This window comes from Gossypium arboreum, chromosome 9 (genome assembly GCF_025698485.1).
Source record: "Gossypium arboreum isolate Shixiya-1 chromosome 9, ASM2569848v2, whole genome shotgun sequence".
NCBI classification, from domain to species: Eukaryota; Viridiplantae; Streptophyta; class Magnoliopsida; order Malvales; family Malvaceae; genus Gossypium; species Gossypium arboreum.
Genome location: NC_069078.1, coordinates 2,295,176 through 2,322,643, shown reverse-complemented (window position 1 = coordinate 2,322,643; position 27,468 = coordinate 2,295,176). Strand labels below are relative to the sequence as shown.

Sequence of the window (27,468 nt, the reverse complement as noted above, 5' to 3'; positions counted from 1 at the left end):
AAACCCTAAAAGCAGCTAAATTACTATAATACCCCTATGTATGGAAAATTATTGTTATACCCCAGGTGCAAAATTACCAAATACCCCTAGGGTTAAATTGACCTAAATGCATGTTTGATGTTGTTATTTATCGCATGCCATGTTGTTATTATCGATGCATGGGATTGGGATATTGACGGAGGAAGTCTTGAAAGTGGCTTGTCCACGTCTTGGAGGCTTTGCCTCAATTCTATTGATAATCGAGCAGCAAGGCCGCAACTGTGGAGTGTTGGTGGGTGGGTTGAGCTATTCCCACATGGAGTGCATGGCTGGTACGCGTGGAGTGTAGTGGTTGGTGGGTTGAGTAGTCTCCCAAATGGGCTTGCATATGTTTACTTGATGTTGCATGTATTTTGAAATGGGCCTATTGGCCATCATTTATCTGAATAAGGGCTAAGGCCCGGTTTATTATAATCTGAAAAGGGCTCGCCCAAGACCACTGTTACTGAATGGGCTTAGGCCCAATAGCCTGGTGACTTGGGCTTTGAATTGGTTTTCCTTACACACCGAGTTTTCCCAAACTCACCCCTTTTATTTTCATCCACGCAGAAATCCCCAACCATAGTGGGCTTAGAGTTGTGAGGGAATTGGAGTGGCCACCGCTCAAACTTTGATTTTCTTCTCGTGAATGGACATCCTTTTAATTACGTTTGAGGTTTTGGGCTTTTAAATGTAATAAGGCCGCTTATTTATTTTTGATGGTTTTATATGTTTTATTAAGATAGATAATATTTATTTTAACTGTTGAAATTGGATAGCTTTAGGCGCGTTTTCAAAAACAACAGTTGATTTCAAAATAACACGACAACAAGCAAAGCTTCCGCAATGAAAGTATTTTCTAAAATTAATCACTTTTCCTAAAAATGACTTAATCAAATCGGTTTCCTAGAAATATCCATGACATTAAGGTGTGGCAATGGCGGTATGCATGTCTAGGATTGGATCCGAAGGGAGCTGGGTACTTAAGCAGTCCGATGGACTCACCACCTCTTTTCCGGTTTCCTACCTAGTGCACAGCTTCCATTCACTTTAACCTATAATGAAATTAATCTTTTGAACATCAAGTACGATTTTCTGGACTTAGAATGGAAATTTTTTTTGTTACGTTTTGATGTGGCATGCCGGATCCGGCCATAACTTCTGGGCCGAGTTTGGAGTGCTACATTTAGTGGTATCAGAGCCTAGGTTGCAACAACTCGACTGTGGAATGGGTTTACAAAAACAAAGATTTTTGAAAGCGAAAATTTTATAAAGAATGCGAAAAACTTGATTTTCAAAATTTAGATATTTAGAAGGTGGCATTCAATCTCCTACCAAGTCTGTAAGTATCTTGAATTTTTCTCAATATTTTCTGAATTATCTGTCATCTTGAAACCCTACTAGGACACTCTAGATAGGATGATACTGAAACATAGGAAAATCGATAAGAGATTGAAAATGTAGCTAGACTTGATTCTGCGAAAATAAACTCGAACTATCTTTCGATTCATAAAACATCGTAATAAACACCGGAATATTAATTGATGCATAAAATTCGTAATCAAGATAATACGATATGAGTACAAGAGGCCGTGGATGGAGCCAAAGAAGTGCTCGAGCGAGATCTTCGTCTTCGAGACATATGCCGGCGGTGGATGCACCGGTACCACTGACAACAGAGGTAGAGTCTCATGACCGCGATACCGGGGATGATGCCTTGTCACAGGCAATGCTTCGTATTTTGGAAAGGGTTACCGGGGCAAGTCCGGATAATGGAGTTCGGGGATCTATTTCTGAATGACTTCGGGCTAATGGAGCGGAGATTTTTAGGGGCGTGTCTGGTATAGCCCCGAATATGGCGGAATATTGGTTGGAGGCCACAGAACGGATTATGGACGACTTGGACTGCTCTGAGGAGATTGTGAGTGGGGTATCTGTACTAAGTCCTTTGGGTCACTCGGTCGGGTAGACAAAGCGTATAGGGATGTACCATTAGAAACTCAAGGTAAGATTTTCCCGGAGATCGATGGAGTTACTGTTCGGAGAGTTTGATCTCATTTTGGGAATGGACTGGCTTGTTAAGCATAAAGCGACTCTGGATTGTGCTGCTAAACGAATGGTGTTAAGGACCACAAAGGATGAGGAGGTTATGGTGATAGGTGAGCGAATGGTTTATTTGTCCAATGTGGTGTCGGCTTTAAGAGCCGAAAAGTGGATTCGGAAAGGTTGTGAGGCCTATTTGGCATTTATAAGTCAGTCAGAAGAGGAGGGACTGACAGTGGATAAGGTTAGGACCATAAAGGAGTTCCAAGATGTTTTTCCAGAGGAGCCTCCAGGATTGCCTCCGAACCGAGAAGTTGAGTTTGGAAAAGATTTGTTGCCTGGAACGGCGCCCGTGTCCATCGCACCGTATAGGATGGCATCGAAGGAGTTAGTGGAATTAAAGACTCAAATTCAAGAGTTGTTGGATAGGGGCTTCATTAGGCCAAGCGTGTCTCCATGGGGAGCACTAGTGCTATTCGTGAAAAAGAAGGATGGTACGATGCGGATGTTCATTGATTATCGCCAGTTGAACAAACTGACGATTAAGAATAAGTATCCACTGCCAAGGATTGACAATCTATTCGACCAGCTTAGAGGAGCTTCTGTATTTTCCAAGATCGACCTTCGATCTGGATATCATCAGTTAAGGGTCAAGGAGGCAGATATCCAAAAGACGACATTCAGGACTCGGTATGGTCATTACGAGTTTCTAGTTATGCCATTTGGACTAACGAACGCTCCTGCAGCGTTTATGGATCTGATGAATTGTGTGTTCCAACCATTTTTGGATCAGTTCGTAGTCGTCTTTATTGACGATATCCTGGTATATTCTGAAACTGAAACGAAACATGATGAGCATCTCCGTATAGTGCTGTAAGTATTAAGGGAGAAGGAACTCTTTGCGAAGTTCAGCAAGTGTGAATTTTGGTTGAGGGAGGTAACCTTCTTAGGACATGTGGTCTCTGCTGAGGAGATTAAGGTGGACCCTCGGAAAATTGAAGCGATTTTGGAGTGGAAGCCGCCTAGGTCAGTGTCAAAAATACGGAGTTTTCTAGGACTAGCAGGATACTACAGAAGGTTTGTGGAAGGTTTTTCTGTGATGGCAGCACCTCTGACAAAACACATAAGGAAAGGAGTACCGTTTGTATGGACTAAGAAACAGCAGGAAGCTTTTGAGAAGTTGAAGAAAGTTCTAACTGAAACACTTGTGTTAATTCAGCCGGAGTCTGGGAATGATTTTACTATGTACAGTGACGCATCACACATGGGTCTGGGCTGCGTGTTAATGCAAGAGGGTAAGGTGGTTGCATATGCATCACGATAGCTTAAGCTTCATGAGGGAAACTATTTGACTCATGATTTAGAGTTGGCAGCAGTGATATTTGCACTTAAGATTTGGAGACATTACTTGTACGGAGAAAGGTGTATTATATACACTGACCATAAGAGTCTTAAGTATTTGTTGACTCGAAGGAGCTGAACCTTAGGCAAAGGAGATGGATTGAGTTGCTTAAGAATTATGACTGCTCGATCGAGTATCACCCGAGCAAGGCTAATGTGGTAGCCGATGCTCTAAGTCGAGAATCAGATTTGATCCGAGAGCAATGTTTGCTCGTCGAGTCTGATGATGATGGAAGTCTGTTGGCTGAGTTGCAAGTGAGGCCAACCTAGGTGGATCAGATTAAGGAAAAACAGTTGAACGATGAGTCTTTGGTCGCTCGTTTTCAACAAGTTAAGGAAGGGGAAACTTCTGAGTTTGGGAGCCAGAAGAGACGATGCAACAGCAATACCCTCATCTGTTTGGATTAGGTAAATTTCGAGGACGAAATTTCTTTAAGGAGGATAGAGTTGTAACGCCCCAATTTTCGGGAATCCTGTGACTATTGGCATAGGTTTAATTATGTTAGTGGGCCTCTAGAAAGCCCAAGCTTAAGATAGAACCCGGCAATTTTAGTTAATTTTTGTTCCATAAGAAAAATGGGGTGAAATTATGAAATAGAACCTATGTGAAAATGTTTGAAAATGCTATAGGCTAAATTGAAGTGACCAAATAAATAGGAGTGCAAAATAGGAGGATTTGCATGACAAACCTCCCATTTTACATGAAGTGGCCAGCCATCATGTTGTTGTAGACAAAATGTGCACTTGATATCCATAATTTATGGTACAAATTGATACAAATTGATAATAGGTTAGGTAAATGTTCAATGATAATAGGTAAGGTAAATGTTCCATGATAATGGGTTAGGTAAATGTTTCATGATAATGGGTTAGGTAAATGTTTCATGATAATAATTCCATGTCTTTTGTATTAAATAATTAAATGGATGAAATATGAAGTTTTATTAAAAGAAAAAGGGGTGAAAAGAACAAAGTTTTGTCCATCTTTGTTCATCATAGCTGAAAGTTAGAGAAGAGAAAGGAGAGGAGAAAGCTCTTGAGTATTTGGTCATTAGGAGGAGGAAAATTGACGGTAAGTTCTTGGTACCTTGCTTCTATTTTGAGGTTCATGAGTTCTTCTTGATTCTACCTTAACTCTTGAAGTATATTTTGATTTTTAGTTGTGTTGTGAGCATTTGGTCATGAATTAAAATGAAGGAAATGGTTGTTGTTTCATGTTCTTTTGATGAAAATGGAAGATATGTGAAGTTGAGCCAAACAAATGAGCATGCATGTGCCTTAGATGCTAAAGGAAAAATCGGCTAACATGTTGTGCTTTGAAATGATGAAATGGAGATTATGCTTAAGTAAAAATCATAGATATGTGATGATTGATTGGTGATATACATGTTTAAATAACATGCATGCAAGATAGGTGTATGAAAGAGTGATTTGGTAATAAATCTGCTTGGGACAGCAGCAGTAACGTGACTTTGGAAAATCACCATAAATTGTGGGAGATGAATTAGAAGCTGAATAAATTATGTAATTAAATCTTATTGAGTCTAGTTTCTAATGAAATAAACAAGAACATATTTTGAATTCTGTACAATGAGAAATTTGATTCGTAATGAAGAGTGGTCAGATTAGTCAAACAGTGAAACATGGGAAACTTTGAGAAAAATCTGGTATTGATTGGCTAAACGAAAAATTCTGAAAATTTTATGGATAGAAGATATATGAGTCTATTTTCAAGGAAAATTAACGGAACTTGATTTGGAGTTTCGTAGCTCCATTTATAAATGATTTAGTGACTGTTGCTCAGGAAGACAGCTTGCAGTGAAATTATGATTATGTGGTAAACATTGACAAAAATTTGTTAATGAGTTGCTTATTGTTTTCTTATAAGCTTACAATGATCTGTAGGTGTGGTTGGCCGAATATTGTAAGGGGTTAATATGTAGTTTGTAATTGAATAGTTAGATTAACGTGTTAGTAATCCAATTGTAGGCGGTTCGTGTGTGGATCTCACAAGATATCGTCGCAAAAGCAATGTGTAACTAACACCCTCTTTCTTAGTCTAGATCGGCAAAAGTCGAAAAGCCGAAATGCCGAAAACCGGTATTTTGTAGATTTGCGAGTGTGCGAATGCTCGTGAGGTAAATCGATTAATGTTTTTGGTAAGCTGCAAAATTTGGACCGCAAAGTGCATGATTTACGTGCCTCGATATTTTTGGGCTTAATGGGCCAAAATTGGAATGATGAGCCAACGGGCCCAATTCGGTAAGAACCCTCGGTACGTGATTCTGTTAGTACGTGAAAAGTAGGAATATGCATGAAAAACCCTAAAAGCAGCTAAATTACTATAATACCCCTATGTATGGAAAATTACTGTTATACCCCTAGGTGCAAAATTACCGAAATACCCTTAGGGTTAAATTGACCTAAATGCATGTTTGACTATTGTTATTTACTGCATGCCATGTTGTTATTATCTGATGCATGGGATTGGGATATTGACGGAGGAAGTACTGAAAGTGGCTTGTCCATGTCTTGGAGGCTTTGCCTCAATTCTCGATAATCGAGCGCGAAAGGTCGCAATCGTGGAGTGTTAAATGGGGTGGGTTGAGCTATTCTCCACATGGAGTGGATGGTGGTACGGTGGAGTGTAGTGGTTGGTGGGTTGAGTAGTCTCCCAAATGGGCTTGCATATGTTTACTGATGTTGCATGTATTTTGAAATGGGCCTATGGGCCATCACATTATCTGAATAAGGGCTAAGGCCCGTTTATTGTAATCTGAAAAGGGCTCGCCCAAGACCACTATTACCCAAATGGGCTTGCATATGTTTACTTGATGTTGCATGTATTTTGAAATGGGCCTATGGGCCATCATTATTATCTGAATAAGGGCTAAGGCCCGGTTTATTATAATCTGAAAAGGGCTCGCTCAAGACCATCATTACTGAATGGGCTTAGGCCCAATAGGCTTGAGTGACTTAGGCTTTGAATTGGTTTTCCTTACACACCGAGTTTCTCCAAACTCACCCTTTTATTTTCATCCACGCAGAAATCCCCAACCATAGTGGGCTTAGAGTCGTGAGGGAATTCGAGTGGCCACCCGCTCAAACTTTGATTTTCTTCCGTGAACTGGACATCCTTTTAATTACGTTTGAGGTTTTGGGCTTTTAAATGTAATAAGGCCGCTTATTTATTTTTTATGGTTTTTATATGTTTTATTAAGATAGATAATATTTATTTTAACTGTTGAAATTGGATAGCTTTAGGGCACGTTTTTAAAAACAACAGTTGATTTCAAAATAACACGTCAACAAGCAAAGCTTCCGCAATGAAAGTATTTTCCAAAATTAATCACTTTTCCTAAAAATGACTTAATCAAATTGGTTTCCTAGAAATATCCATGACATTAAGGTGTGGCAATGGCGGTATGCATGTCTAGGATTGGATCCGAAGGAGCTTGGTATTTAAGCAATCTGATGGACTCACCACCTCTTTTCCTGGTTTCCTACGGTGCATGACTTCCATTCACTTTAACCTATAATGAAATTAATCTTTTGAACATCAAGTACGATTTTCTGGACTTAGAATGGAAATTTTTTTTTTTACATTTTGATGTGGCATGCCGGATCCGGCCATAACTTCTGGGCCAGGTTTGGGGTGCTACAGGATATGTAATTAATGAAATTGAATATTTTTTAATACACTTGTTTATTGGTTAGATGGGACCATGACCGGAACTTTTTTGATACTTTTGTTCAAATTCAGCATGGGTTCCATTATACTCATCCCTCGCGAGCTCACATCATATAAGTTCACGTCTCACGAGTCAGCATTTTTGATCAAGGTAAATCACCTTACAAGTTGAGGCACTCGTGAGCATAAGATCTTGCAAGCCTAAACTATTGAGATCACTTGCTTGATATAGCCAAGACGTCTGTCATTCACACATCATAAATATTCATTCTCTAAACATGACAACTTATATTAAAACCTACACAAGACCACCTACGATGACAAGATACCCATAGACCAACTAACTTGTAGGAAGTCTTAGACCAATATATGAGCTACACATAGTACATCGAAAATTATCAGAGAACCCCTTAAAAGCTTATGGGAACCAAGGAAAGAGGGCAAGATGCTTCCTCTAAAGAATAGGCTCTCAACTCTCTTTTCTTCTCTTCAATCTTCCCCGATACTCACATATTAATCATCTTAATTTTCTTACGGCTCTCCACCCTTCGAATGAATCATAATAAACTGTCGCAACCTCTTCTTTATATCAACGAGCTTATTTTAAAAAAAAACTTTTATATTTTATTCTTAATTTAGATAAAATTTCTTATGAAAAATTAATTCAATCATTGTTTTCGTATGAAAATTGGAAACATTGATGTATATGCGAACAAACGAAAGGGATTTGTTCACTTATTTAAGCTTTGTAGGAACCTTCCACTTTCAAACATAAAATTATAAAAGAAAGAAGAACTTTGTGATTTACAAGTAATTACAAAAAGGCATTGAAAAAAGCACCCCCACTACGGCATTGTACTCTATGTATCTATCTCCATAGGTCGTAATCTAAAATGCCTAATATATCACGGCTTCTTTACGATTTACACAAAAATATAGGGTGGCCGTACCGCCGGCAAAAAACCAAAAGTTACTGAGTTTCAATCGATGGTGTGACGTGGCACGATGCGGCGCAGCACAGTATATTTATTTTATTTTTTATCTTAAATTATAGTATTATTATAATATTTAATCTCACTGTTACTATTATTTTTACACTAATCGTTCATTTAAACTCATCTTAAGTCTTAATCTTGGTAATTATTTTTATATTGGGGTCTTATTTTATCTAAATTAGTTCTTGAATTTAGCAAATTATTCTCACTTTGGGGTTTGAATTTAGTAATTATTTTCAAAGATTATCATGAACAAAAAGAATCAATCGAAAAGTTACCAAATTCAGGCCTCAGAAAAGTGATTTAACTTTCCCACTTTGATTTAACCGGGTCTTTATTCTCACCATGCGTAGTCTCTATATAGAATTTTGTCTAATTATGTTTCGATTCTTTATAATTGTACTGTATATGTACTTGTAATTTGTAAATATATTTCAAAATAAAATATTTTCTTCACGATGTGATTGAATTGTACGAAAATTGGAGTTAGGGTTTTGAAAGACGAAGGTTGCTATCAGTGTTGTCTTGGCATGATAGTGAAGGGAGGAAATTGGAGATAAAGATGGGGAAACACTATCTTTCTAAACCACAGAAGTTTGGCATTAGTCAAATTGAAGCATTGATTTTATGTTGATCACTTCAGTGGTGAGTTTTATCATTTATATATATATATATATATAGTTTTATAATTAAAATTTTAAATTTTTATTAAATAATAATTCACTAATAATGTATTGTTGTGGTTGAGGTTCTAAAATCTTAAGTATTCAAGTTCGAGTCTTATTATGTAAAAATTATTTGTAGGTTTGATAAATTGAAAGTTTAAGTAATGAATTTTTACTCCTAATTTTTACAGAGTATTATTTTTTAATTTTAATTTTAATTTTATTAATATAATATTTTACGAGTCTGATTCTGATTAAAATTATTAATATAATTAATTATAACTAAAAATCATACTAATCCAAGTAAAGCTTTTAACCTTATTTATAACATGATAAGTGGGAGAGGGAAAGAAAGGTGAGTTTTTTTTTTTTTTTAGAAATTATTGATTGTGAAATTTATTAAAATTTGAAGATATTTTTCTTGCTAATCATGCTTAACTTGAATTTTGATTCTTGCTAAAAGACAATAATAATAATAAAACCTTGGATTTGATATGTTGAATATTTGAAAGAAACATATTGCTTACATTTATCATTAAAAACATATTTAAATTATCTTTTAAGGAGTCGATTGAGTATTAGTTCGAATGGCATGAATATTGTTGCCAATGTAGAAGACGTGGGTTCGAGCACATAATCTGTCACTTAGATTAATTAACTTGTGAATCTTGTAAATTAATTGTAAAATTGTTTAAGGTAAAATAGAGCCATAAACTTAGGGAATTTAAATAAAAACTTGGAAAACCTAAAAGAGATAAATAAATAAAAAAAACTATTTTAAGCCGGGTATTGTAGGGGTGCTTTAACTTTCCTTTCATGTAATCGAACTCTAGAATCTAGACTTAGTCAAGACATAGAGTTTGTTCCTTTTAAGGTTTTCCTTATTTAATCTTAAAATGAGTAGACTCGTAGGTGACTAGCTACATTTAACTCAAATTAACTAGTGTTAACTTTAGTTAGATGAATTTTGTATCTAGTGTTAACTTAAAAATGTTTTTTATGTAGGGTTGTAAATGAATCGAACTTGAACAAACGAACCTTTGTTCATGTTCGTTTGTTTATTTTTAAGTTTGTTCGTATTCAGATTGTGTTTGTTAAAAAATTCAAATTTTTGCTTATGTTCGTTTATTTAAAATTATGTGTGTTCATGTTCGTTTGTTTAATGGTCACGAACATGTTGATTGAACTTAATCGAACATGTTCACGAACAATATTAATGAATAATAAACAAACAAACAATAAATACATACAAACATATATTATTTTAATATTTTTATAAGAAAATACCATTAATAAATAACGAGTCAATAAATAAACTTATAAAGGAGCCAATAAACGAGCTTTTAAACAAGCTTGTTCGTGAATATAAACGAACCGAACACACCTCTATTTGTGTTCGTTCGTTTATTAAACGAATATAAAAATTTTGTTCATGCTCGTTTATTCAACTTAGTAAACGAACATAAACAAACGTTACACGAATGGTTCACAAACAGTTCGTCGAACGTTCTATTCATTTACACCCCTATCTTTATGATTGAACAGTGGAGTTTCACGCGCATTCCAAGAGATAAGAATAAAGCTGTTGATAGGCTTGCTAAGATGGTTTCAGACAACAATATAGAAGAAGAAGAAGAAGAAGAAGAAGAAGAAGAAGAAGAAGAAGAAGAAGAAGAAGAAGAAGAAGAAGAAGAAGAAGAAGAAGAAGAAGAAGAAGAAGAAGAAGAAGAAGTTGATTATGGAATTAAATACAACTTGATTCAATTATATGTGAAGATGGGCCTGGAAAAGATATTGGGCTTAATTATAAATTTATGGACTAAGTACCAGTCTGCAATATTTAAAATATGGGCTTCTACTTTAAAAACAAGCTTTACTTCTTGTCTAATTTGTGAATTCTATTTTCTAGAGAGCTTTGTAGTAAATAAATTATGTTTTCATTGTTTTGATTGAATAAAATTTATTTTTAGTAATGAATAGAATTTCAGTTGAGATTTTATTAATAATATTATAAAAAATTATGATAATTTTTATTAGGGTGAGCAAAATTCGATTCAAAATTGGTCTCTCTCTTAACAAATATTACAAAAAAAATCAAAGTAATTTTCAAAATTTAAAATATTTATAAAATTATAAATTTGTATTTTAAAAAATCTAAAAATATATCAAAAATTTAAAATTTTAATAAATAATAATTTTAGAATCTAAATAAGTGGTTAATGATTTAAGTTTATTATACTAAAATATCTTTTTTTTATTTGGCTTTAAAAAGTTTTCAAATATATTTTGTTTCAAATTTATGTGTTATAACATGAAAATAGTTATATTGTATAAGATTTTAATTTAACATTATTAATTTTTCTAATTTAACTCGAATGGTTTCACTCGATTTGATCGGACGCTCACCCCTAATTCGAGTTATCTGAAAATCTAAATAAGAAAAGCTAAAACTACATCGTTTTGATAAATGTTCCTTTTCTAAAGTTAAAAATAAAAAATATTAAGTTGCAAAACTACATTGTTTTGATAAATGTTTACCCATTAATCTTACTTTCCTTCCCGAATCGCCCCACTCTCCTTTTTTCCTTTATTCAAAATTAATCTAAAAGCTTGTACTTCGTCTACTAGTAAAATAATCGGTCCATGTAAACAGAACATTGAGTATAAATAATAAGATCCGTTAATTCGACTCCACTCGACTTGAATTTTTTTGACTCGATTTGAAAAAAATTCAAATTGAGTTCAGTACTAAAATAGGATTTGTCAACTCAACTAACTCGAAAATTTTTGACTCGATTCGACTTGGCTTGATCGGATACTCACCCCTAATTTTCATAGAATTAAAATGTTGAGTCTAAAATTCATAGAAGAGTAAAAAGATAGAAGGATGAAGATAATTAGAATAAATATTGTTTAATTTTAGATGATAATTTTTTATATCCTTTGAATGATATTTATAGTGATCAAAGTTTTTGCTGAGTAACTACTAGAGCGAGCCCAATGACTAACCTTTTGCGTTTGGTAGGTCCATAGGTCCATTAAAGAGGTAAATGTTAGCCATAAATTTTAAAACTATTCCATACCCAAGTTGAGAATCGAACCCTCAACCACTGGTTACTCACGTAATTTATTTGTTTTACTTTTAATATTAATTCATAGTTTACTTAAATTTATAGAAATGTATAATGCATTTATTAAATTTTAATAGTATTTACAATGCCTTTTATCATATTTACATACTCTAACAATAATTTGACAATATTATAGATTTTATTTTAAAATATTTTAATTAAAGAAACAAAATTAAGCCATGGTAGCAAACTAGTTTTCATATTATGTACTTATCATTTCATATTTCAATAGTTTGCTATAGTAATCCAATTTGGTTCTAAATGCATTTACTTTAAGAATTACTTAACAATACTAAACATGTATTAATATCAAGAGGGCTTAATGATATTATAATTTTTGAATTATTTAAAAAAATTAATTAGGCTCTTTCGAAATTTTTACGCTCAATTGAGCCCTTGAATTTACAAAATTGACCATATCATAAAAATAAAATTATTAGAAAATTATTTTAAAATTTAAGTCTAGAATGAATTTGGACAAATGGTTGATCAAGTTCATTTAAATCTAGACACTCAATTTGTTCAGATTCATTTTGTCAAGATGTAATTTTGTAAAATTATAAAAAATTCCCATTGGTAATATGATTAGGAGAGTATTTAATGGTGAAGACTTGGAATCGTCCCTTTATAAGACGCTTATTGTTTTGCTCTGAGAGTTAAAAATTCAGCGTTAATTATTTAGTTTCGTCCAATAAGCCTATGCTCGATCATGTACAAGATTTTGACTCACACGATTATCAACAAGTTAAAGCATGTAATGCCTTTTCTGATTGTTCGAATTAAGAGACTATTCATTCCATGCAAACCAAGAAGAGCAAGGATGGGTGGATGGCTGATGATAGTTGATCTAGATAAAGCCTACGATTAGTTGAGGTGGTAATTTTTAGAAGATTCTTTTGCAAGATAAGAGACGGCTACCTAGACTTATATATATAATTATGTACCACGTCTCTTCTTCGTTTCAAGTTGAGGGATTCGTCAAAGGGATTCATTGCACCAAATATTCATTGGTTATTGTAATAGGCCCATTTTTCCCGGGCCCATAAAAGACAAAAAACCAAAAATAAAATATATTTATAAAACCAAACAAAAATAAATGAAAGATCAAATTGTTTATAGGGCCAAAGTCCATTTACAAAATCCAAAACTAAAATGAAAAATTAAAAAACAATTCAATAAAAGTCCAATAACCCAACCCAATTACTAAAGTAACCCATTACCCAATTAAATAAGCCCTAAAACCCGAGGCCCAATACACCCAAAAATTATCTCAGCAGCTTGAGAGCACTAGAATCTTCTGGAACGTGCCAGAACAGTGCCAAGGGGTCGGGCTCCCACGAACGGTTTCCTCGCACGGCCTCTTTCACGCACACCTTTCCCCGCTCCTCCGTACGGCCATTCCTGCAAAGAACACACGAGAAGAAAGAGTAACAGAATATATAGCCAAATGACAGAAGGAAAATATAATTTTTATTTTTCATTTATTCTGTAAATCTGGCTATAAAAAGCCATTATTTGTACCTTAATTTTTTACCCATACTGTATGCATACGCACGCACACTACGCATATTAATCAAACAAAGGAAATCAATCAAAGTTCAAGGTGGTTTCCGATTCGAGTTTCTCTAAGTTTTTTTTCCTTTATTTCTTTTTCAATTTGTTTTTTAGAATACATCATTATTGCGTTTTTTAAAAAAAAAAAAGAAAAACAAAGGAAGGGAGCAATATCGTGCAAGTAGGCCAAGGATCTTCTCTTTGCTTCATTGGAATCGAAGTTGAAGGAAGGTCAAGGCTGAAATGGTTCTTCAAAGACTGCAAAGGCTGCAAAGAAAAATCAACAGTTAAGGGACGATTTGGGGTTTGCCTAAGGCAAAGGAAAATTCGGCTGATTTAACTATTCTTAAAGGATAAGGAACGGCGCCGTTTTGACCAATTTCAATGGTTCAAAAACGACGCCGTACAATAGTCACGATCCGATGACTCGGCCTGCGTTCGGATGAAATCCATGTGTTTAGGCCTTGGAGGGAAATTTGTGGTATTAATCCTTTCCGTTTGCACAAGCATTCGATTGTGCCAAATATGCATTGTTTTATTTCTAAATCTATCCCTGTAATTTTCTCGTGTTTACAAATGGGTCTGTGCCTCAACACAACGTTTTGGGAGCTTGAATTATTTCCAGTTCTGATCCTTCTACATTTGCAAGCATGACGCATGAGTCCCTACCTTGATTTCAAAAGCTTATTTTTAAATTATCCTTCATATTTTAACTCAATTTTAATTCAGTTTCTATTTGTATAACTTACCATACACTTACTGTTTGTACATGTGTTGATCCCTTTTGGTTTGTAAATATTTCCTTGAATGACTTATACGTATTTATACTTGTATTATTGAGACCTTAATTTATAATACTTGATTATTTAAAATTCATTTAATTTTTTTATTTGATCTATGTTAATATTTTTTCTGCATTTGTGTCTGTATTTAAGTTGTAGTCTAATTTTAATTATAAAATTTTAATGCTTTGCATAGTGTTTAACTCAAATTTTTACTTGTACTTATATTATTTAAATCAAGTCTTCTATTCATTATGATTTTGAGAATTCATTTAATTTTTCTCATCTATGTATGTTAAATTATGTTGGGATAGCTATTTTATATTATATTGTTTAAATCATTTATATAAATTTTTTAAAATATTTTTGTGCATATTTTATTTTAATGAGGTTTTTATTTTAAAATACTTATTGTTTTAAAATTCATTTAATTATGTATGTGAAGTTACTTGAGAACTTCATTTTTGTGTTTATAAAATTATTATTTTGAAATTATTCTTTATGTTATATTATTTTAATATATTATGTAGTATCTCATTTAAATGTTTTTATGTATAATGGTACGTATATAATTTATAAATTAACTTAATTTTATATATATATTAATAATCTCATGCTATTTTTACAGATAGTTATTCCAAAATCTATTTACATACGCATGTTGTATAAATCTAGTATGTATATTACATCTTATCATGTATTTTATTATTCTTTCATATTTTATAGGTTATTTAAGCTACCATGCATATTGTCAATTTTAAAATTTGTGTTTAAAATATTTTGCATATTATTCGATTCAAATGTTTTATTCTACAATATTTATTTCAAATAATTATATATCCTAGCTTTCATACAAACTTGTCAACTTATGTTATATGTTAATTAATTCATCATTATTTTGAAAATGTCCTATACTAAATTGACTTCTAATTCTATTTTATTTTGTACATATTTTGTGGATCGTTTTATATTGTGCCATGTTAATTATTGTTGCATATTATTTTTGTATTGATTGTTCATCATCCATGATTAAGAATTTGGTTACATTTTACTTAGAATAGTTGTACATAATTGTTGGATTTATTAATTGTGACTTGTTGTATCCTATTATTTCACGTTCATTAATCATTTCCTATGCAAATGTTTCGATACAATGCATTAAGTATTCCATCTATTTTAAAACAAATAAACGTGTTTTGATCGAATTTCTAATTTTCTTTATTATTCAAAAATTTTGAAATAAGGCAATATCTAATGTAGCGACGTAAAAAAAATTTTTAGTTTCGCTTGGTCGCTAATTGTGGCGATTTATTAAACACTTGAAAACCAACTTTCGATTTTATTAACAAAGGGAGTCGCCACCGATCCTTTTTTATAGGTGTGATCGGACACCTAATAAAATTATTTTAAAACAAAAATAAGGCCAAATTTAGGTCTACGTGAAAGTCCGAGAGAAAAATTGGGGTTCGAGTCGATTCTGCGAGGAAGGTATTAGCACCCTCGCGACGCCCAAAATTGGTATCTCATAAACATGTGTTGACTTGATTTTCAAAATACGAGTTCAATATAATATTTAATCGTGATCCGATTGAAAAATGAGAATTTTAGTTTTCGATTTTTTAGAAAGGGTGTCCTTTTTTAACACAAGCCGATTTAATTTCACCCAACATAGCGATGAAATCGATGGCTTAATATTAAATCGGTACATTGCCTTATTTTTGAAATTAATTAAAACATGAGAAAAATATTCCTAAAGTGAGAAATTAAAATAGATAAAGGACGAAAAAAATGATATCATTAATGAAAAAATATTAACATGGAATACTAGAATATTAGAATAACAATAATAATGATATTTACAAAATAAAAACAAATCATGTACTAATAATAAAATAGGAAAAATGATATATTTGGTAATAATAATATAAAATAATAATATGTACATAAAAATACATATATATATATGCATATAATAAAAGTATGTAATAATAATAATAATAATAATAATAATAATAATAATAATAATATCTACAATAAAAGAAAATATTAGGAAACGTACATAAAAATATATACATAAAAATTTACAACAATAATATAAAATAATGATATGTACAAATATATATATATATACACATATGTACATAAAATATACACTAATATAATAATAGTTATAATAATACTAGCAATAGTAATAATTTATAATAATAATATATACACAATATGGTATTTAAAAATATATATATGTATATATAATAGTATTTAAGAATATATACATAAGAAATATATAACTAATGGCATTAAAAATATATACATAATATATATAAAATACCTAAAAAAGAAGGGGAAAGAAGAGAGAAGGGAGGGAAAGGAAATCCGCCAAAGGGGTCGTTCACGGTCGATCGTCGACCGCCAATTGTCGTTAATGCCACCGCCCCACAGTGGCGGAAAAGGTAAAATCAATATATGTATATATAAAGAAAGAAAAAATAATAACACAAAAAAGAAAGAAAAAAAAGATTCGAAAGAAGAGGAAAAAAGAAAAAAAATGCAACCTTTTTACTGATGTTTTTTTTTTGTGTTCAAAATTTGAAGGGATTTTTGTGTTTTTTCCTTTTTCAATCTTTGTAAAATCCCCCCCTCTTTCTTACATGATTTTTGAATGGCTTTTTATAGCCATCTTTTACATGATTTTCTATTTTGTAGGTGGTGGTGGTAGACAATGGATATCAAAAATGGGAGGAAAAATGGGGCAAGTGGGAAAGTGGTTAGGTGGCTAGGTTTTTTTAGTTTCTTTTTTTTTGGGGGGTTAGGTTTTTCTTTTTTCTTCTTTTTTTTTTTGGGTTTGGGTTAGGTTTTTCTTTTTCTTCTTTTTATTTTTTTGGGTTAGTTTTTTTTTAGGGGGGCTTAATGGGCTTTTGAATTGGGTTTAATATTTGGGTTTTGTAATGGGTTTGGGTAGATGTAAATGGGTCATGGGTTAAGGGTTTTAGTGGGTTTAGAGGTTTGGTTGGGTTTTGATGAAATCGGGCCGGGCAATTTGGGCTTCTACATTGCCCTCTTTGCTCATTGTCGTGCAACAGAATAGAGCAAAGACTTTCAAGGAAGACCAAATTTGCCGGTCTTGCTAGGTCTTGACTTGTTTTAGAACTCTTCTTGTTTAGTTAGTCCTTTTCAGTCCACTGCATCTTGTAGCTTTGGTTCACTCCATCGCATCTTATGATATACGCCTTGTAGCTTCAATCTATTCCAATGTAACTTCAAGGATATGAAATTTATGGCTTCGATCTATTTCATCAGTAACTTCGAAAGGTGAGATCTACAACTTCAATCTTCTCTTCTATCGCTTGGTGAGATAAGGTTTGTGGTCTTTTCTTCTGCGACTTGAAAAGGCAAGATCGATGCCTCGATCAACTCCACTGCAACTTTAAGGAGACGAAATCGACGTCTTCAATCGCCTTCAATCTTTATTCTCTACTCGGCATGTGATCCTGAGCTCAACTCATTTTTCGTAATATGAATTGACTCTCTAAAAACAGACATTAAAAACAGAAATTGAAAATAGCTCAGCGCGTGAGCCAAGGCTCAACTCACCTCTCGCAATATGAGTCGATTTTTTTGAAAGACAGAAATTGAAAAACGAAAATTGAAAATACCTCGGCGTGTGATCTGAGGCTCAACTCACCTCTCGCAATATGAGTTGATTTTTTTGAAAGACAGAAATTTAAAATAGCTCAGCGCGTGAGCCAAGGCTCAACTCACCTCTCGCAATATGAGTCGATTTTTTTTTTTGAAAGGCAGAAATTGAAAAACGGAAATTGAAAATACCTCGGCATGTGAGCTGAGGCTCAACTCACCTCTCGCAATATGAGTTGATTTTTTTGAAAGACAGAAATTGAAAATAGCTCAGCGCGTGAGCCAAGGCTCAACTCACCTCTCGCAATATGAGTCGATTTTTTTTTTTGAAAGGCAGAAATTGAAAAACGGAAATTGAAAATACCTTGACGTGTGACTTGAGGCTCAACTCGCCGCTCAATCTGAGTTGATTTTTTGACAATGTAAATTGAAATTACCTCGGCGTGTCCTCAAGCTCAACTCACCTCTCGCAATATAAGTTGATTTTTTTTTTTGAAAGGCGAAATTGAAAACGGAAATTGAAAATACCTCGGCGTGTAACCTGAGGCTCAACTCATTGCTTTCAATCTGAGTTGATTCTTTTGACAACAGAAATTGAAATTACCTCGGCGTGTCTCGAGGCTCAACTCACCTCTCGCAATATGAGTTGATTTTTTTTTGAAAGGCGAAATTGAAAACGGAAATTGAAAATACCTCGGCGTGTGACACGAGGCTCAACTCGCCTCTCAAACTGAGTTGATTTTTTTACAATGAAATTAAAAATACCTCAGCGTGTCCTAAGGCTCAACTCACCTCTCGCAATATGAGTTGATTTTTTTAAAACATACGAAAAATTGACAATACCTCAGCGTGTCCCGAGGCTCAACTCACCTCTCGCAATACGAGTTGATTTTTTTGACAACAGAAATTGAAATACCTCAGCGTGTCCTGAGGCTCAACTCACATCTCACAATGTGAGTTGATTTTTTTGAAAAATATAAATTGAAAAAATACCTCAGTGTGTGATCTGAAGCTCAACTCACCTCTCGCAATATGAGTTGATGTTTTTTTTTTTTGAAAGACAGAAATTGAAAATACCTCGGCGTGTGACCTGAGGCTCAACTCGCCTCTTACAATACGAGTTGATTTTTTTGACAACAGAAATTGAAATTACCTCAGCATGTCCTGAGGCTCAACTCACCTCTCGCAATACGAGTTGATTTTTTTGACAACAGAAATTGAAATTACCTCAGCATGTCCTGAGGCTCAACTCACCTCTCGCAATATGAGTTGATTTTTTTGAAAAACAGAAATTGAAAATACCTCAGCATGTCTTGAGGCTCAACTCATTTCTCACAATATGAATTGATTTTTTTGAAAAACTGAAATTGAAAATACCTCAGCATGTCTTGAGGCTCAACTCATTTCTCGCAATATGAGTTGATTTTTTTGACAACAGAAATTGAAATTACCTCAGCGTGTCTTGAGGCTCAACTCACCTTTCGCAATATGAGTTGATTTTTTGAAAAATGCGAGTTGAAAACACCTCAAAGCGTGACCGAGGCTCAACTCACCTCTCACAATATGAGTTGATTTTTGAAAAGAAATTGAAATTACCTCAACGTGTCCCGAGGCTCAACTTACCTCTCGCAATATGAGTTGATTTTTTGAAAAATAGAAATTAAAAGGCTTAACTCACCTCTCGCAACATGAGTCAATTTAAAACTAAAAGTACCTCAACTTGCCCTCGAGGCTCAACTCACTTCTCAATATGAGTTGATTTTGAAAGAATTGAAATTACCTCAACGTGTCACGAGGCTCAACTCACCTCTCGCAATATGAGTTGATTTTGAAAAAGTAGAAATTAAAAGGTTCTCCCACCTCTCGCAATGTGAGTTGATTCTTGACAAACGAAATTGAAATTACCTCATCGTGTCTCGAGGCTCAACTCACCTCTTGCAATATGAGTTGATTTTTTGAAAGATGAAGTTGAAAACACCTCAACGTGTGACCCGAGGCTCAACTCACCTCTCGTAATATGAGTTGATTTTTGAAAACGAAATTGAAATTACCTCAGCGTGTCCCGAGGCTCAACTCACCTCTCGCAATATGAGTTGATTTTTTTGAATAACAGAAATTAAAAGGCTTAACTCACCTCTCGCAACATGAGTCAATTTAAAACTAAAAGTACCTCAACTTGCCCCGAGGCTCAACTCACTTCTCGCAATATGAGTTGATTTTGAAAACAGAAATTGAAATTACCTCAGCGTGTCCTGAGGCTCAACTCACCTCTCACAATATGAGCTGATTTTGAAAAAGTAGAAATTAAAAGGTTCAACCCACCTCTCGCAATGTGAGTTGATTCTTGACAAACAGAAATTGAAAAACAGAAATTGAAAATACCTCAGCGCGTGAGCTGAGGCTCAACTCACCTCTCGCAATATGAGTTGATCTTGACGAACAGAAATTGAAAAACAGAAATTGAAAATACCTCAGCGCGTGAGCTGAAGCTCAACTCACCTCTCGCAATATGAGTTGATTTTTTTGATGAACAGAAATTAAAATTACCTCAACGTGTCCTGAGGCTCAACTCACCTCTCGCAATATGAGTTGATTTTGACGAATGAAATTGAAAAATGAAATTGAAAATACCTCGGTAGCGTGAGTTGAGGCTCAACTCACCTCTCAATATGAGTTGATTTTTTATGAACAGAATTGAAATTACCTCAACGTGTCATGAGGCTCAACTCACCTCTCGCAATATGAGTTGATTTTGATGAACAGAAATTGAAAAACAGAAATTGAAAATACCTCAGCGCGTGAGCTGAGGCTCAACTCACCTCTCTCAATATGAGTTGATTTTGAAAAATAAAAATTAAAAATACCTCAACGTGTCTTGAGGCTCAACTCATCTCTCAAAATATGAGTTTATTTTCCTTGAAAAGCATGAATTAAAAACATCAAAATACCAAAACCGGTCCTTTGGTAGAATTCGGGTGTCTTTTCCTTTGATTCAGTGCGACTCTCATTTAAGATTTCTTGCTCTATTGAGTACTGTATATGCCATGTTTATCATGATATGCACATGTTTGTCTTAAATGCTTTTATGCCTACATGATTATGCAGATGCTCCTAAGCATGTTTGTCGTATGTCCATTTAGCCACGATTGTTGAGGATCCGTGTTCATTGCTTTGATTCTCGACTTTCTCTTCGAGCCTTATACTGTCTTCAAGCTTCACAAGTAATCGACGTTTCTCAGATATCACTCTTCTGCCCCCGGTTGAACTTTGTTCTTACTTTGAGAATCTTGTGCTTATCAAATTTTCATCCAGGTAATGCTTAACATTTCTTTTGTTTAGAGTATGTCATTTCACCATTTATCATGTAAATAAACACATAATGAGATGCATGAAAAAGGTCAGATAGGGACAAAAATGATATTTCATATTCATCTATTTCAAATGTAGCAAACAAAGCAAGTTAAACAATGAGAGTAAAAAATGTCAAAGAGAAAGAAAGGATCGTATTCAACGGATACAAATGCTCTAGATATTCAACACATGAACTCTTCCTCGTTCCTCAATCAAAAATCTTTTCGAGCGCGGCTTCTTGCGTAGAAGATTTGAGCTTTAAATGCTTCAAATACTGTAGCCTCACTGCTTGACTGATCGTTCGACTGCCAGGTTTGTTTCATTAGGATGCCCTCTCGGGTTTTCATCCTAATCTTTTTGTACTAATCAAGACGCCCTTTTCGGGTTTTTGCCTTGATCCCTTTTTTTTTTTTAAGATGCCCTTTTCGAGTTTTCATCTTAAGCATAATATTTCTTCACAGCATCTGAGTTCACTGGATTCGACAACTCTTTCCCATCCATCTCGGTAAGGATCAAAGCTCCTCCTGAGAATGCCTTCTTTACGACATATGGTCATTCCCAATTTGGTGCCCATTTTCCTCGCAGGTCTTTTTGTATTGGAAGGATTTTCCTCAGCACGAGTTCTCCTTCATGGAATTCTCTTGGCCGTACCTTCTTGTCATGGGTCGTGATCATTCTTTTTCGGTACATTTGTCCATGACAAATTGCCTGAGACACTTTTCTTCAATGAGGTTCACTGATCATATCGAGCTTGTACCCATTCTCGCTTCTTCTAACTTTGATTCCATTAAGACTCGCAGAGGGATCTCAACCTCAATAGGTAGCATGCTTCCATTCCATAAACCGAGAGAAAGGAGTTGCTCTTGTAGATGTTCGCACGGATGTGCGATATGCATACAAAGCAAATAGTAGTTTCTTGTGCCAATCTTTATATGTCTCGATCATTTTCCCAATGATCTTCTTAATATTTTTGTTGGTCTTCCACACCCTGTTCATCTTTAGGCGATAGGGCGAGGAGTTATGATGCTTTATTTGGAATTGCTCGCACACTTCGTCCATCATCTTATTGTTCGATTCATGGCATTATCTGAAATGATTCTTTCAGCAAACCATATCGGCAAATGATTTCCTTTTCAAAAACTTGCACACTGCAGTCTTCGTCACATTAGCAAACGAAGCGGCTTCTATCCATTTTGTGAAGTAATCAATGACCACAAAAATGAACCGGTGTCCATTAGAAGCTTTTGGGGAAATTGGCCCTATAACATCCATGCCCCACATAGAAAAAGGCCACGGAGAAGTCATGGCGTGAAGAGGCAAAGGGCTACATGAATTTTATCACCATAAATTTGACATTTGTGGCATTTTGTGCGAAATTAATGCGATCGCTTTCCATCGTCACCAAGAATATCCGAGTCTCATAATCTTCCCGCCATAGTGAAACCATTGGCATCGTCCATAAATTCCCTCATGGACATCTTCAAGTATTTTTCTAGCCTCAACAAGATCTACGCATCTCAAGAGCACCGATCTTTTCCTCTTTGTACAGATGTCCCCATCAAGAACAAATCCATTGCCATTCTTCCGATTGTTCTTTTTCGTTCTCGTTTGCTTGTTCAGGATACTTTTGATTCTTGATATATTCTAAGATATCATGGAACCATGGCCGTCCGTCTGGCTCCTTTTCAATGCTGAAACAATGGGCAGGGACTTCGTATATGCTTATTTGAAGAGGCATTATTTCAGTTTCTCTGCTCGCTTTGAACATTGAAGCCAACGTGACCAGGGCATCAGCTAACTGGTTTTCTTCTCGTGGGAAGTAATTAAAAGTTATTTCTTCGAATTCTTTAATCAATTCTGCCACTAGGTCACTGTATTTAACTAGTTTCGAGTCTCTCACTTCCCAATCTCCACGGATTTGGTAAATCACCAAGGCTGAGTCTCCGTATACCTCTAAAGTTTTGACGTTTCGTTCAATTGCTGCACGAAGTCCCATGATACAAGCTTCATATTCCGCTATGTTATTGGTACAGAAGAAATTCAGCCTGGCAGTGAACGGATAATGGTTCCCTTCTGGTGATACTAAGACTGCTTCAATCCCATGCCCCAATGCATTCGATGCACCATCAAAGCTCATCCTCCATGACTTTTCTTTTGATGACTCACATTCCTTTTCTGTAATGCACATTAAGTCTTTATCTAGGAAATCAAATTTCAATGGCTCGTATTCCTCCGTTGTTCGAGTTGCTAAGAAGTTAGCTATTACACTCCCTTTTATTGACTTTTGGCTCACATAGACGATGTCATATTCTGATAGTAAGATCTACCATCGTGCCATTCTTCCTGAGAGTGCGGGTGATTCCATCATGTACTTTATTGGGTCCAACTTTGAAATTAGCCATGTCGTATGATACAACATATATTGCCTGAGTCTCCGAGCTACCCAAACCAGAGCGCAGCAGTATTTTTCTATGGACGAATACTTTGCCTCATATTCAGTAAACTTTTTGCTGAGGTAGTAGATTGCCTTTTCTTTCTTTCCTGACTCGTCGTGTTGCCCCAGTACGCAACCCATTGAATTCTCGAACACAGTCAAATACAATATCAATAGTCTTCCCGGCATTGGCGGTACTATCACTGGAGGATTAGACAAATACTGTTTTATCTTGTCAAAAGCCACTTGGCACTCCTCGTTCCATTCTCCGGGATTATGTTTTCGAAGGAGTCGAAAGATTGGGTCGCATTGGTTGGTAAGTTGAGCGATAAATCGGGCGATGTAGTTTAATCTCCCTAAATATCCTCTGACTTCCTTTTGCGTGCGCGGGGGTGGTAACTCTTGAATGGCTTTTATTTTATCTGGATCAACTTCAATGCCTCTCTCGCTGACAATGAAGCCAAGCAATTTTCCTGAGGTAGCCCCAAACGTACATTTGGACGGATTGAGCTTTAATCGAAACTTTCTCGGTCGTCGAACAACTTCTTCAGGTTCGCTACATGCTCTTCTTCCCTTCGGGACTTAGCAATCATATCATCGACGTAGATCTCTATTTCTTTATGCATCATGTCATGGAATAACGTCACCATAGCCCTCGATATGTTGCCCCATTCTTTAACCCAAATGGCATCACCTTGTAGCAGAATGTTCCCACATTGTTACGAAGGTAGTTTTCTCCATATCCTCAGGGGCCATCTTGATCTGATTATACCCCGAGAATCCGTCCATGAAAGAAAACAGTGAATGTTTTACTGTGTTATCTACCAATGTATCAATGTGTGGTAAGGGAAAATTATCTTTAGGACTTGCTCGATTCAGGTCACGATAATCCACGCACATTCGTACTTTACCGTCTTTCTTTGGTACCGGGACTATGTTAGCCACCCATTCTGGATATTTGGAGGCTTGTAGGAAGCCAGCATCAAATTGCTTCTTGACTTCCTCTTTTATCATCAACAACATCTCAGGCCTCATCCGTCTTAGCTTTTGTTGAATGGGCTTGCATTCTGGCTTTAATGGGAGCTTATGGACCGCTACATTTTCATCCAATCTTGGCATGTCCTAATATGACCATGCGAATACATCTTTGTACTCGCGAAGCAAAGCAATCAAATTATGCCTGGTGCCCCCTGAAATAGAAGTTTCAATCTTCACTTCTTGTTTCCTTTCTTCAGTTCCCAGATTTATTGTTTCAACAGATTCTTGATGAGGCAAAATCAGTTTATCCTCTTGTTCCACCATTCTTAGCAAGTCAGGAGACGAGACATAGTCTTCAGCATTTTCTTCGGCTTCGAATTCTCCTAAACAAACAGCCTTCTCAAAATCGATTTCAGGACTCGTAACGGGTTTATTGATGCTGTTGACATCTGAGCACTGAAAGTTGAATGAAAAAAGAGACTATAGAGGGCATCCAAGTATTGGAACCAACAAACGAAATGTTATGGCATGGCATGAGGCAAATGTAAGGACAAAGCTATGAAATGAGAAAATGATTATGAAATTAGTGATAATGCGAAAGATCATGACAAAATGCATCTTCATTGATATTCATTTGAATGATAAAGAGCGAATGCAAGCTCTTACAAAAGAATTCTATTATATCTAGGGACACAATAGAATGTTAATGTTTGAGCATTACTCTGAAGACTTATAAACTACAAGAAGGTCCTCGGCAGTCCAATTGTTCAACATGAAACCAGGGGGACAAAGGCGTATTCTTGAGACATCTTTACTTGTGTCAGCTCCTTTGTCAATGACATTTATATTGATGTTCTGAAAACCCTTTTCGATCATTAACATTGTGCTTTGTGCATTGTCCTGCCTCCCGCAGACGTAAATGTTCTTGACAAAGGAGGGAATTCCATAGGCTCCCATTCTGGTTCTCGGCCTTTTTCAATCTTTCAATTTTCTCATTGAATTCAGCCTCCATTACTCTAGCTTGTCGGCGAGTTTTATCGGATGACGTGGTTCCGATCTTGTGGTATTACAACTGCGAATTATATATTTTATCTTCAAATACCGAGTATGGGATATGCAATGTATGAATGAATGCATGAATGTCAAATGAATGTCGATCATGAATGAATATGCAAAATTTGGTGTTAATTTCAAGATAGCCCTGTTTAGGCATTTCCTTAATCAAAGGAGTATTACACAACGTTTGGTCACTCGTATAATTGACTCCTCCATTAGAAACCCGTTTTGGCAACCAATCTTTAATCAACACCTTCCTAATATGATGCCTATAATGCATGATGAAAAACAATAAAGCAAAGACAAACAAACTTGATTAGTAATTTAATACAGTGAAAAACATAGAGAACTTCAACAAATCGAACTACCCGACCTAGTTTATTAAATGGACCGATCCTCTTATATAGAAAGTGAAAATGCAAAAGGCAAGAGGCATTCCTCCGTGCACTTATTTTGGGGACTACTAAACGGACAGAGGTTCGGCATGGCTCTAGTTAGGTGGCTCGTATGGTTTATTATATGCGGTTTTGGTTCTAGATAGGTACTCGAATTGCCCGTACTATCATCTCGCTAAGATTAGCACGAGCCTCGGTCATAGCCTATCACAGGCTCACGAGTTCAATTCGAGGATTACATTTACTTATGCCTATGCGGAGGGACAAGTTAACTCACGAAAGCATAAGTCATATGTAACCCAAAGTATTCACTAGCTCATGGAGGGACGAGTTAACTCACGAAGGCGTAGCGTTTACTTTCGCTTAAACAGACGGAGCCGGGTAGAGAGCTCATGTTATGCAACAAAATGCACGTGCACGGTGTGTGGGAGAAAGTTGCAAAACTTTACATTTTATTTAAAAACTAAACCAAACTAAAATCACAAAAATTTAAAGCGAAAACAACCGGATAAAACAAGTTAGAATATATACAACACGATGCAAATGCATGATTTTTTTAAAACAAAAATTTGAAGATCACGACTAAATGTTAATTTGAACAAGGAACTTTGAAAGTTTTGACAACGCGAGTTTAATTCGACTCGACTCTCAAAAGGGTCCCCAGTGGAGTCGCCAATTGTAGCGACGTAAAAAAATTTTTAGTTTCGCTGGTCGCTAATTGTGGCGATTTATTAAACACTTGAAAACCAACTTTCGATTTTATTAACAAAGGAGTCGCCACCGATCCTTTTTATAGGTGTGATCGGACACCTAATAAAATTATTTTAAAACAAAAATAAGGCCAAATTTAGGTCTACGTGAAAGTCCAGAGAAAAATTGGGGTTCGAGTCGATTCTGCGAGGAAGGTATTAGCACCCTCGCGACGCCCAAAATTGGTATCTCATAAACATGTGTTGACTTGATTTTCAAAAATACGAGTTCAATATAATATTTAATCGTGATCCGATTGAAAATGAGAATTTTAGTTTTCGATTTTTTAGAAAGGGTGTCCTGTTTTTAACACAAGCCATTAATTTCACCCAACATAGCGATGAAATCGATGGCTTAATATTAAATCGGTACATTGCCTTATTTTTGAAATTAATTAAAACATGAGAAAAATATTCCTAAAGTGAGAAATTAAAAATAGATAAAGGACGAAAAAAATGATATCATTAATGAAAAAATATTAACATGGAATACTAGAATATTAGAATAACAATAATAATGATATTTACAAAATAAAAACAAATCATGTACTAATAATAAAATAGGAAAAATGATATATTTGGTAATAATAAT

The 27,468-nt window shown here is 35.0% G+C and overlaps 2 long non-coding RNA genes across 2 annotated transcripts in view; one reads left to right on the top strand and one right to left on the bottom strand.

Moving 5' to 3' along the window:
- LOC128280819 (uncharacterized) overlaps window positions 1-27,468 on the top strand; it is a 72,854-nt gene that overhangs the window by 25,913 nt on the left and 19,473 nt on the right. The gene's annotated exons all lie outside the window — the stretch shown is intronic.
- Window positions 13,038-13,840, bottom strand: LOC108482094 (uncharacterized). Its single transcript, XR_001870822.2, has 2 exons — window positions 13,466-13,840; window positions 13,038-13,345 (listed from the first exon to the last, which is right to left on the bottom strand). It is a non-coding gene; the product is annotated as an uncharacterized LOC108482094 (long non-coding RNA).